Source organism: Humulus lupulus, chromosome 1 (genome assembly GCF_963169125.1).
Source record: "Humulus lupulus chromosome 1, drHumLupu1.1, whole genome shotgun sequence".
Classification (NCBI taxonomy): Eukaryota; Viridiplantae; Streptophyta; class Magnoliopsida; order Rosales; family Cannabaceae; genus Humulus; species Humulus lupulus.
This window is the reverse complement of record NC_084793.1, coordinates 11,383,686-11,395,601: the sequence shown is the minus strand read 5'-3', so window position 1 is coordinate 11,395,601 and position 11,916 is coordinate 11,383,686.

Below are 11,916 nucleotides of genomic sequence, written 5' to 3'. Positions count from 1 at the left end.
ATATCCAGAAAAGCAGCAATGGCATTAGTCAATCTAAACGACATAACTAAAACCTCATAATGCCCATACCTGGTACAAAAAGCAGTCTTCGGTATGTCTCCCTCCTTGACCCTAAACTGATGATAACCAAAACGAAGGTCGATCTTTGAGAATACCGTCTTACCTTGCAACTGATCAAACAGATCATCTATCCTTGGCAAAGGATACTTGTTCTTAATTGTCAACTTATTTAGTTCTCTGTAATCAATGCACATCCTCAGAGAACCATCCTTCTTTTTCACAAACAGAACTGCGCACCCCTAGGTGAGAAACTAGGTCTGATAAAACCCAAATCTAACAGTTCTTGCAACTGTACCTCTAATTCTTTCAACTCAGCTGGGCCATTCTGTAAGGTGCTCTAGGCACTGGCTCCGTCCCTGATGCCAGTTCTTTCACAAATTAAATTTCTCTGTGCTGTGGCAACCCTGGCAAATCTTCTGGAAATACATCCAGGAATTCACAAACTAATTTGATCTCTTTTGGTCTCACTGGCACGACCTGAGTGGTATCAACCACACTAGCCAAGAATCCAATGCAACCTCCTTGCAAAAGATCCCTAGCCCTCAAAACAGAAATCATAGGTATGCAAGATCCATGCACAGTACCAACAAACACAAAAGGATCCTCACCTTTAGGCTCAAAGGTAACCATCTTCCTTCTGCAATCAATGGTTGCCCCATACTTCGCTAACCAATCCATACCCAATATCATGTCAAAGTCAGTCATAACTAACTCTATCAAATCCACTGATAGCTCTCTGCCCTCCACTGTCACTGGCAAAGATCTGACTCATCTCTTGGATACCACTAACTCTCCAGTGGGTAACAAATTTCCAAACCCCACGGCATAAATATCACAGGGTCTACACAATCTATCAATAATACTACTAGCAACAAAAGAATTTGTAGCACCAGAATCAATCAATACATTATAAGGGGTTCCAGCACTAAGAAGTTGACCTGGAACAACTGAGGGAGAAGCCTCAGCTTCTGCTTATGTCAATGCGAACACTCGAGCTGGGGCCGAGCTGTCTGCTTTTCTGGGTTCTTCCTTTCTTGCCTTAGGGCATTCCTTTTTAAAATGACCTGATGTTCCACACAAGTAGCAGGCCTTTGCCCTACACTCTCCCAAATGACACCTCTTGCATCTAGGGAATTCAGAACGAGGCTTCATTACCACTTGGACGACCCATTGAAATACCACAGGGCCGCCTATCAGGACCTGGAACTGGGAAGGTGTCAGAAACCTTCCTCTTCTGATCACTGGGGCCTACACCCCCTACCAGAAATGGAGGACCTGTCCTCCTGAACTCCTCTCTGGCTGCACTGTCTCGCCAGATCTTGTTCTCTGCACTCTAAGCTGTGAGTGCCTTCTCAATCACCTGTGCATAGGTAGTAACCCCATCCACAGTGGTAATACGTACATCACGGGCTAATTTGGGATGTAGCCCCTGAAGAAATCTCTCCCTCCTAGTCCCATCAGTGGGAACCAGCTCCATGGAAAATTTTGCCAAACAATCAAATTTCAAGGCATACTCAGTGACTGACAAACCTCTCTGAAGTAGCCTAATGAACTCCTCATCCTTTGCCACCCTGATGGTATCAGTATAATATTTCTCGTTGAACAAAGTCTGAAACACTTCCCAACTTAGGGCATTAACATTTCTGGTCTGGGTAACAACCTCCCACCAAATTCGGGCATCCTCCCGAAACATATAAGTGGCACAAGCCACCCTCTCATTACCAGTCACCCTCATGAAATCCAGGATGGTGGTAATCATACTCATCCACTGCTCTACCTTGGCAGGATCTGCACTGCCCTTAAAAACTGGAGGTTGCTGCTTCTTGAACCTTTCATAGAGAGACTCCCATTTATTTCCAACCTCAGGCAACTACCTAGCTGCTGGCACCGACACAGGAGGTGCCTCTGATACACTGGCCACTGCAGGTGCTGCTGTTGTCTCAGGAGACGAAGTTCTCCCCCTTGTCTCAACATTGTTGCCTGCAGATCATTAAACAACTGCTGCCAGTTTATAGGAGCTGGCTGTGGAATCTATCCTTGGTCATTTTCTTGACCCTGATAGTTATTATTCTGGCCTTGATCACTCTGGCCTTCTTGCATATCTGTCTTCCCTGAATTCATTCTTATTATTGATACCTTGCTGAAACAATGATCAATGCGGCCAGTCAGGTAGTAATAACTAAATCTCTTGCCGCCTTACGGTCCAAGAATAAGCAGACAATTATCATATTCCACAGTCACACAAATATACATTTGGATACATGATTATAGCATTTAGCATTTAACATGTATCAGATAATAATTCACAATGAACAATACTGATGACTATGTTCCAACAATTTTAGTACTATTTAGCACACAGTGGCTGAAGATGTAATATTCAGGGCACATGTTTAACATGGTGTCTCATGTATATAGGTAAAACATTTATACTATATTTAAGCAGTTAAACATATAACTACATAAATAGTTACCAAACCATGAGTTGAGCTTGACTTTAGTGATGTGTGTACATGCCCAGCCAGTCTACAGGAACCCTAACCTTGGCACGCTCTGATACTAAGTTGTAATGCCCTGGTTACCCCAGAACAGTTACGGTGATCGGTGAGCTAGAAATTTAACTCGTTACCCGAGTTCTTTGGTTAAAAACGTGCTTCTAGGTGTTATTAACAAGCTAAGGTGGACAACCAATCAAAAGGAAAGGATATATTTTATTTAATACATAAAACTGTTCATGGGCCCACAAAAAATATTTACAAGTTATTTACAACTCAAAAAGGTCATTACTGTTAAAATTTACAACCCATCGACCTAAGCGGCAAAAATAGGGTAAACCCCCTAGTTCCTCTGAGAACTCCTTGGCCGTGGTGGTTAAGTGGCCGCATATGTACACATCACCACCTATGTAATGCCCCGAATTCTCCGATGTGGTTTAATGGCAGGATTAGTAGGCCGGGAGGGCCATACTTGCTTAATTAAGCCATTAATTGATAATATGCATGTTTATGTGAATTATATTATAATATGATGTTATATGCATGCATGTGGGTCCACATTTGAATATTAGGGTGTTTTGATAATTTGGCCCGTTGAGGGTAAATTTGTGTATTTAGGTGCATAATGTGATTTGTGAATGAGATTCCATTATTATGGAGATATATTCGAGCTATTCGGCATGAGACGGTACCATGTAATGGATTAGTGGTTTTGTCATAACAGGGTCAATTATTGGGTAATAGGAATGTTTATTTGATGATAAATTGGGAGTATTTGAGATCGGGATGGAATTCTGGAAGTTTTGACTATAATGTCCCCGGGGGTGTTTTCGGGACCCTGAGCACTAGGTTTTATTTGAGGTTACTTAAGCTTGAAGTAGCTTGTTAGATAGAACGTACGTTAGAAAACCTCTCGTTCTTCCCCGTTAGCTCATTTTCACCATTCGAAGTGTTTCCGAAGATATCTTGAGTTCTAGGAGTCGGAATCAAGCGAGGATCGAGGCATAGCGATCCTAGGAGAGATTAGAAGCTTCTTGACCAAAGGATTTGATGAGAAACAACTCAATCGAAGGTAATCTAAGTTTAAAGTTTTGAGTTTTTAGAGTTTCTAAGCTTTGAATTGGATTTTGTGAATTGTTGAGTTTTTGGTTTGATTGAGCCTTGGGTTTTTGTGGTTTTGGGCCATTGGGAAGCTTGGAAACTTTGATTTGATGATTTGGTAATGTTTAGGCATGATTTTGGAGGCTTTGGGATGTTGGAGAACGAGTTTGGGCATGTTTTGGGTTGGGGGCCGCGACCCTGTTCTTGGAGTGTCGCGACCCTAGCTCGAAGAAGCAAGTGAGGGAAATTGCCTTTGCAGGGCGCCGCAGCCCTTGATGTTGGGCGCTGTGACCCATGCTTCAGTGGTGGCTGGGGGATGCGGCCCAAGGTGCCAGGGCTGCAGCTCTTGAGCAGGGTTGAGCCCGTTTGTGTGTTTTGACCCTGGGAACTTAGTTTTAGGCCTCGGGATTGTTCCTACTACTTGGATTAGTTTAGATTGATGTCCCGGAGGCTAGTTATTGGTTTGGAAACCTATGTTGATCATTTTTTTATTGATGGTATCCTATATTTGGTTATGACTAGGTAACCGCTAAAGGACTAAAGGTTGATCGCTCTCAAGGGTCGTTCTTTTAATCATTCTAGCTCGAATTTGAGGTAAGAAAACTACACCCTGTATATGTGGCATGCATGATTGTTATGGAGGCATGTTGGTTGATAAATGTGGACATGGATTGCATATTAAATGCTAGCAGATATTGTTTACTTGTATATGGTACTCACTAGTCAAGGACACTGACCTAAGAGTCAAAAACGGCATAAGCGTCCTGAACGCAGGGCCGAATGAAGATTAGATCTAATCGATATTAGCGTTAAATGACTCTAAGGCATTAACCCTGGACCGACCCTAAGGTCGATGAACTTATAAGCACTTGGCTAGTCTAAGACTAGTTATTGAGAGCCAGGGCCAAAGGCCTAGGTGACTGCTTGTCACATGGCTAGGGAACAGAGTTCCATAGTTATGACTCTAGAGTCATGAGGAAGGTTATGTTGGTGACTAATCACCATGCACCTATCCTGTTTAAGCTAGTGAAAGGCTCACTTATCTGTTAAGCCCTGGTGATCCTATTGTCACATGGCTAAAGGGAGTTGTACCCACTTTAGTGACTTTTTCGACTGTCACCTATCTGTTTTGGACTAAAAGTCCTGAATGATTGTTATGATCATTGTTGATATTATATCATGCTATATTGTGTTTTCTTGCTGGGCCTTGGTTCATGGGTGCTATGTGGTGCAGGTAAAGGGAAAGAAAAGCTCACCCACCCTTGAGTGGAGAGCTTAGGTGGTGATGTGTACATATGCGGCCGCTTGACCACCACGGCCAAGGAGTTCTCAGAGGAACTAGGGGGTTTACCCTATTTTTGCCGCTTAGGTCGGCGGGGTTGTAAATTTGAAATAGTAGTGACCTTTTTGTACTATAAACAACTTGTAAATGTTTTGATTAGCTCATGAGCAGTTTATATACTTAATGAAATATATCATTTCCTTTTGATTGGTTTTCCACCTTAGCCTGTTAATCACACTTAGAGCACGTTTTTAACCAAAGGACTCGGGTAGCGGGTCAAATTTCTGGTTCACCATTCACAGTAACTGTCCTGGGGTAACTAGGGCGTTACAACCTAAGCTCTCCACTCAAGACTGGGTGAGCTTTTCTTTCCCTTTACCTGCACCACATTGCACCCATGAGCCAAAGCCCAGCAAGAAAACACAGTAATGCATATAAATATTAACAAATGATTATTATTATAATCACACAAAGCTTATAGCTCTGAACAGATGAGTGAATATCACTTGAGGTTCTGGTAAACCATAATGAGTGACTGACAAGCAAGTCACTAGCTTAAACAGATGAGTGACTGCTGGGTAAGTCACTAGCGTAAACAGATGAGTGACTAATGGGTAGTCACTAGGTTAAATAGATGAGTGGCTGCTGGGTAAGTCACACGGGGCTCAGCACCCACAGCCATGTGACTAAATAGTCACTGTGGCTCTAAGTAACTAGCCTTTGGCTAGACAAGCGCTTATAGTATTCATCGAACTTGAGGTCGGTCCGGCATTAATGCTCTTCTAAGTCATTTAAAGTAGATGTCGATTAAATCTAATCTTTGTTAACTTGCGTTGAACACGCTAAGGCCATTCCTGACTTGTGAGTCAGCACTGTGTGACCAGTGCCCAGTACCACTGCCGAGCTTGACTAATGAGTCACAGCTTCACAGTTGATACTGAAACATTTTCCAATTCTGACTAATTAGTCAGTGCCATGCACAAGTGAGCAAGATTTTCTAAGCATTAAATAATCAGTCCATGTCCACATTTACATATTCAACGTGCCTCATGAATAACCATGCATGTCACATATGGGGTGCAGTTTTCTTACCTCTGATTCGAGCGAGAATGAATAAAAGAACGACAGTTGAGAACGAACTAACTTTTAGTCCTTTAATGGTCACGTAGTCATAACCAAATACGGGACACCATCAATAAAATGAATAACAAAGGTTCCTGAACCAAAATCTTGCCTCCGGGACATCGAACCCCACTAATCCGGGAAGTAGGAACGATCCCGAGGCCTAAAACCAAGTTCCCGAGGTCAAAACACTCAAACGGCCTCAAAAACCTGTCTGAGCTGCGGCCTTAGCACCTTGATCTACGACCCCCAGCCACACCAAGAGCAAGGGCCGCGGCGCCCATCACGCCTAAAACACCTCCAGCTGCTTCTTCGAGCTTGGGCCGCGGCCCCCCACTCAGAACCAGACAAGAACTCGATTTCTCCAATCCCAAACCTTCCAAAAACATATCTAAACACTTCCAAATCCACAAATCAAAGTTCCCAAACATCCTGATCATCCAAAATCATCAAATCCCGAGGCTCAAACGAATCAAAAAATCAACGATTCATAACAACTAATTCTAAGCTTAGAAACTCTAAAAACTAAAAACTTAGATTACCTTTGATTGGGTTGTTTTCCATTAAATCCTTCGGTCAAGAAGCTTCTAATATTTCCTAGGATCGTTATGCCTCAATCCTCGCTTGATTCCGACTACTAGAACTTAAGATTTCTTCGAAATTGCCTCGAACGGTAAAAGGAACTAACGGGAAGAGAAAAAGTGTTTTCTAACGTATGGTTCTATCTGACAAGCTACTTCAAGCTTAAGTAACCTCAAATAAAACCTAGTGCTCGGGGTCCCAAAAACACCCCCGAGGACATGATAGTCAAAACTTCCAGAATTTCCTCATAATCTCAATAACTCCCAATTTATCATCAAATAAACATTCACATTACTCAATATCCTAATAAATGACCCTGTTATGACGAAACCACTAATTTATAATATAAGACAATCTCATGCCGAATAGCTCGAATATATCTTCGTAATAATGGGATCTCATCCATAAATCACAATATGCACCAAAAATACACAAATATGCCCTCAACGGGACAAATTTCCAACACACCCTAACAATCAAATGTGGACCCATATCCATGCATTGAACATCATATTATAATATAATTCTCATAAACATGCATATTATCATTTAATGGCATAATTAAACAATTATGGCCCTCCCGGCCTACTAATTCAGCCATTAAACCGCATTAGGGATTTCAGGGCATTACAATAATACTTCTTGTTGAACACTTGGATAAACTCGTCCCATGTCATAATGTTCACATTTTTAGTTTGCTTCACTATATCCCACCAGATGCGGGCATCCTTCTTTAGCAAACTTGAAGCACACGAGACTCGATCTTTGTTTCCCAACCGCATATGTTCTAGAATGGACTCCACTGATCAAATCCATTCTTCTGCTTCTATCGGGTCTGACCCGCCATCAAAGTTCGATGGTTGCTGCTTCCTAAAGCCATCATAAACTGCCTGCGAGCGAGGTTCTACCAACTGTAGTAATTTTGCTAGAGGAACGACTTGCTGCGCCACTTATTGTTGTTGCCCTAAATTTATTTGGAACTCTTCTTCCCTTCTCCTTAACTCTGCCCTAAGGCGAGCATTTTCTCTTTCCAAATTTTCTTGAGTAGCAGCAGCTACCGGATCTTCCACTACATTGTGTGCCTCTGACACTCCTAGGGCTACTAGAAATTCTTCATAGGTAGGGGTGGCGGCTACTCTTCTTCCTCGCCCCCTTCCTCGACCTCGGCCCCTGCCTTGGCCTCTAACTTGGCCATTTAGTCTTTCAGATCTTCTTGGTTCCTGCTCCATGTGTCTTCTCTGTTTTCCCCCAAAAGAGAAAAGATGAAAAAGAAAACTAAGACAAACAAAACAAGTAGAGGATACAACTTAGCCTATTGTACAATTGTCTATTAGGTCCATCTATCTATAAAAACTACCCTATTACAATTAAGTCCAACTTGGGTAAATGGGCCTTAACAATTGAATATTCCATGGAGGAGGGCTAGGTTCAGTATATCGTATCCACTACTAAGGCCCCCTAACTTCCACTTGGACCCAAAAGACAAGAATTTGAACCTTTGCTTTATTAATTGTTATTCGTTTAAATTGGACCCAATCTAATAATGCAAAGCAAATGGGCCTTCACAAATGGGCTAACTCATAAGAGAGGAATTTAAACTTTACACTTTCAATTGAATCCAAAAATTTCTTAACACTTACTAAACTATGAAACAATAATAAAAGCAAATAACATGTTAAAAAAACAACTAGTGAAAATACTCTAAAACAAAATATAACAAAATTTAACGATGTGTTCTTATATGTGTCTAATCCTTCACATCGGATCCATCATCATACTCAAGGTTTGGAATTTTTCTTATAGCTTTAACCTTTGTCCATTGGGCTATTTTATGAAAATAACACAAGAAAAGCATTACAAACATCTTTGGAAAATAGTGTATATACTTACTTGGTAACTAGTACGTCCTTTGTAGCTATCGTGTGTATTTCGTGGGAACGTTCAGGACCAATATAGCCATAGCTCTGATACCACCTGTAACGCCCTAATTTCTCATAGATTACCGAGAACACAGCGTTGGGTCATAATCGTAAATATTGCTCTTTTAATAAAAACTTAAAAATAAATACATGGATCCATGGTTTTATAAAAATAAAATGCTTGTCTTTAACATGTTAATGAGCAACATTTAAATAAAACTTTAAAATAAACTTAAAAATAAAAATAAATAATTTGGCCCGCTTGATCTTGCTCGACTATATGGTCCCCAACAAATACATCACGAAGCTCTTAGGTCCCACTCGCCACCGGCCTTTCTATCCTCAATTTCCTGAAATAACAACATCATAAGGAGTGAGCTTCTAAGCCCGGTAAGGAAAATACAAACAAGGGTTAGTCATATAATCAAACATAACATAATTCACAAAAGTCATGCAAACACAAACTTCTAGATCATATCATAACTTAAGTCATAATTCTAAATCATAATCTAAGTCATAAATTATAAATCATATTCTAAGTCATAAGTCATAGGTCGTAGGTCGTAGGTCATAAGTCATAGATCATAAATCATAGGTCATAAATGATAACTATAGGTCATATATCATAATCATAACTAAAATAACAAGTCAGATATAATAAAAAGATAAGTGTTTATACAGGGGTGGCAATTAAGCCCCGGACAAAAGTCTGTCATACATCGGACATAGGTCTGTCATAAAGTTTTGGCAATTGAGCCTACCGGACATAGTCCGTCATACATCATTGGACACCTTAGGTCCAGACACACTTACCCCTTTGTTGTACCTGAAATGTTAGGTCATACAAACATAAACTATATCATACATTACATAAACTAGATCATACTAAACTATCTAATTTTCCTTACCAACACCGGGATAATTGAGAACAGATGCGGGACTTGGAACATTCCTAAAACCAGCAATAAAAATGGTGAGTATTTCTAAAGGAAAGAGATGAAAGGAATAGAACTAAACCACCAAGAGGAAACTTACCAAAAAGATACCTTAAGTTCAAAGAACTTAAGAACCTAACCACAAAACCATAACAAAATTTAGAACCTGAATAAAAACTAAAGAAACTAAGGAATCAAACAGAATTGAACTTAAGAATAAGGGTACCTTTATTGACCTTATGGATTGGTCTATCCCAATACCGAAATGCACTAACCTCACTTCCCAAAGTGTTTTATAAAGTTTAAGAATAGAACAGCTATTTCCCAACCCAAGTGTTTATCACCCTTATGATCTCACTAGCACCTTGGAGTTTGATCACAACTGAAGAGTAAGTGAAAGGGCTGTGTAATGACCCAACTATTTCTATGACCTTGGACCATTAGATCTACTATACATAGCTACTATTTTGGGAAAGATACATAAGAAATAATATAACTTTATTAAATCTCAAAATATTGTATCAAATACATAATAATATAAAATATGACATTTCATATCACAACATAACATAAGATAACATATCACATATCATATAACATATAAAATCCTATCCTATTTTCCTTACCAATATACCGGGATGATGAGAACAAAGTCGGGATTTTGGAACACTCCTAAAAACCATAATATAGAGGTCAGTATACTAAAGAAAAGAGATGGAAAGAATAAACTACACCATCGAAACAATACTTACCAACGAAAACCTTAAGTTCGAAGAACTTAGATGCCTAACCAAGAATAGAAAAGACTGAGTTATGATTTGAGTAGAGAAGAACTATAAGAATCAATACAGAAAGGAACTAGAATTGGGAATACCTTGAATGCTTCTATGACCGAACTATACCTCGAAACCGAAATACACTATAACCTTACTTCCCAAGTGTTTATTAAGCTTATAATGATTAAGCTTATAACCCCAATCCAAGTGTTTATCACTCTATAGTCTCACTAGCACATGGAAGGTTCTGATCAATGCTTGAAGAATGAATGAAAAGGCTTGGTGCTAGGTCCTATTTATAGAGTTCTAGGAATAAAAATCTTCTTTTTGGCTTTGAATAAAAATAATAAATTTAACTGAAAATATTTGAATATCCTTCAGCCAAAGTCTTAGGAATTGGTCAAATTTTTTTAGAGAGATTTAAGGATTCAAAGCTTGATTTTTAAAATAATAAAAACAAATAGAATCCTAACTTCTAACTCCCTAAATCTCGTAACTCTAAACTCCTCTGCAGTAAAATAAACATATCTGGAGCTATAGAACTCCAATTTAGACTATCTTTATACCATTAGAAAGATAATTAAATTATCTACAACTTTCTAGAAATACTATTTTTCGAAATTCATAACATAACTGGATCAAAACAGGTCGGAAGTTATAGTACCCTAAAGTTACGAAAAATCTATTTACAATCTAATCCACAAATAAATAAAATTGTGACAAATATCATGCTCTTATCAGATTTTGGTGAAGACTAAGTCTTATATTTCTCTTATTTTATCATTAAAATAATAATTCCTTAATAACCATGCATACACTACAACAAATTCTACTTTCAATGACTCCCTACAATGTCTTACACCATTGGTGTAAGACATTAAAAATTAGAAGGGATTTTAAATGGCTAATGGTGTAAGACATTGAAAGTGCATATTAATGGTTACAATTGGAAGACATTAAAAATAGTGGAAGACGTTGGAAATAGGCTGGTAGTGATTTATGGGTACATCCAACGTCTCCCAGTGGGAGACGTGGGACACGTGGCACGTCTCCCAGTGGGAGACGTTGGATGTACCCACTTATAAATCACTACCAGCCTTCTTCTTCCTCACACGAACCCGAGAGCAAACCAGAGAGAAGAATTGGGCGATTTGGGGCTGCGTTTTTAGGGTTCTAAGGTAAGTTTTTTTTTTTATTTTCTTGATTTTTAGTTAATTATTTTGCAAATAAATTATAGGTTTTGCATTAGGATGAGTAATATACATGATTTTGTGTTAGTTTTACATTTTTATGCATTTTTTTATATACATTGTATGTTTTTGTGGTTTTTCAATGGAAGTTTTTAGGGATTTATGATTTTTTAGTTTTTTTTTTAATTTAACCTATCACATTGTATATATTTCATTAGAGTATATATGTTCATGATTTTTTTAAATTTTTATCAATTTTTATTTCGAAATTTAGATATATTTTTGTATATTTGAATTTTTTTTTAAATTGTAACTATTTTGTTATATATATAGTTATGTTAAAATAAATTTATTAAATAATTTATAAAATAGAAATATATTAAAAATTTTATGTTTTTGTTTATTATTAAGTTTTTAGGTTATGAAATTTTATATTGATTTTTTGTTGAAGTTA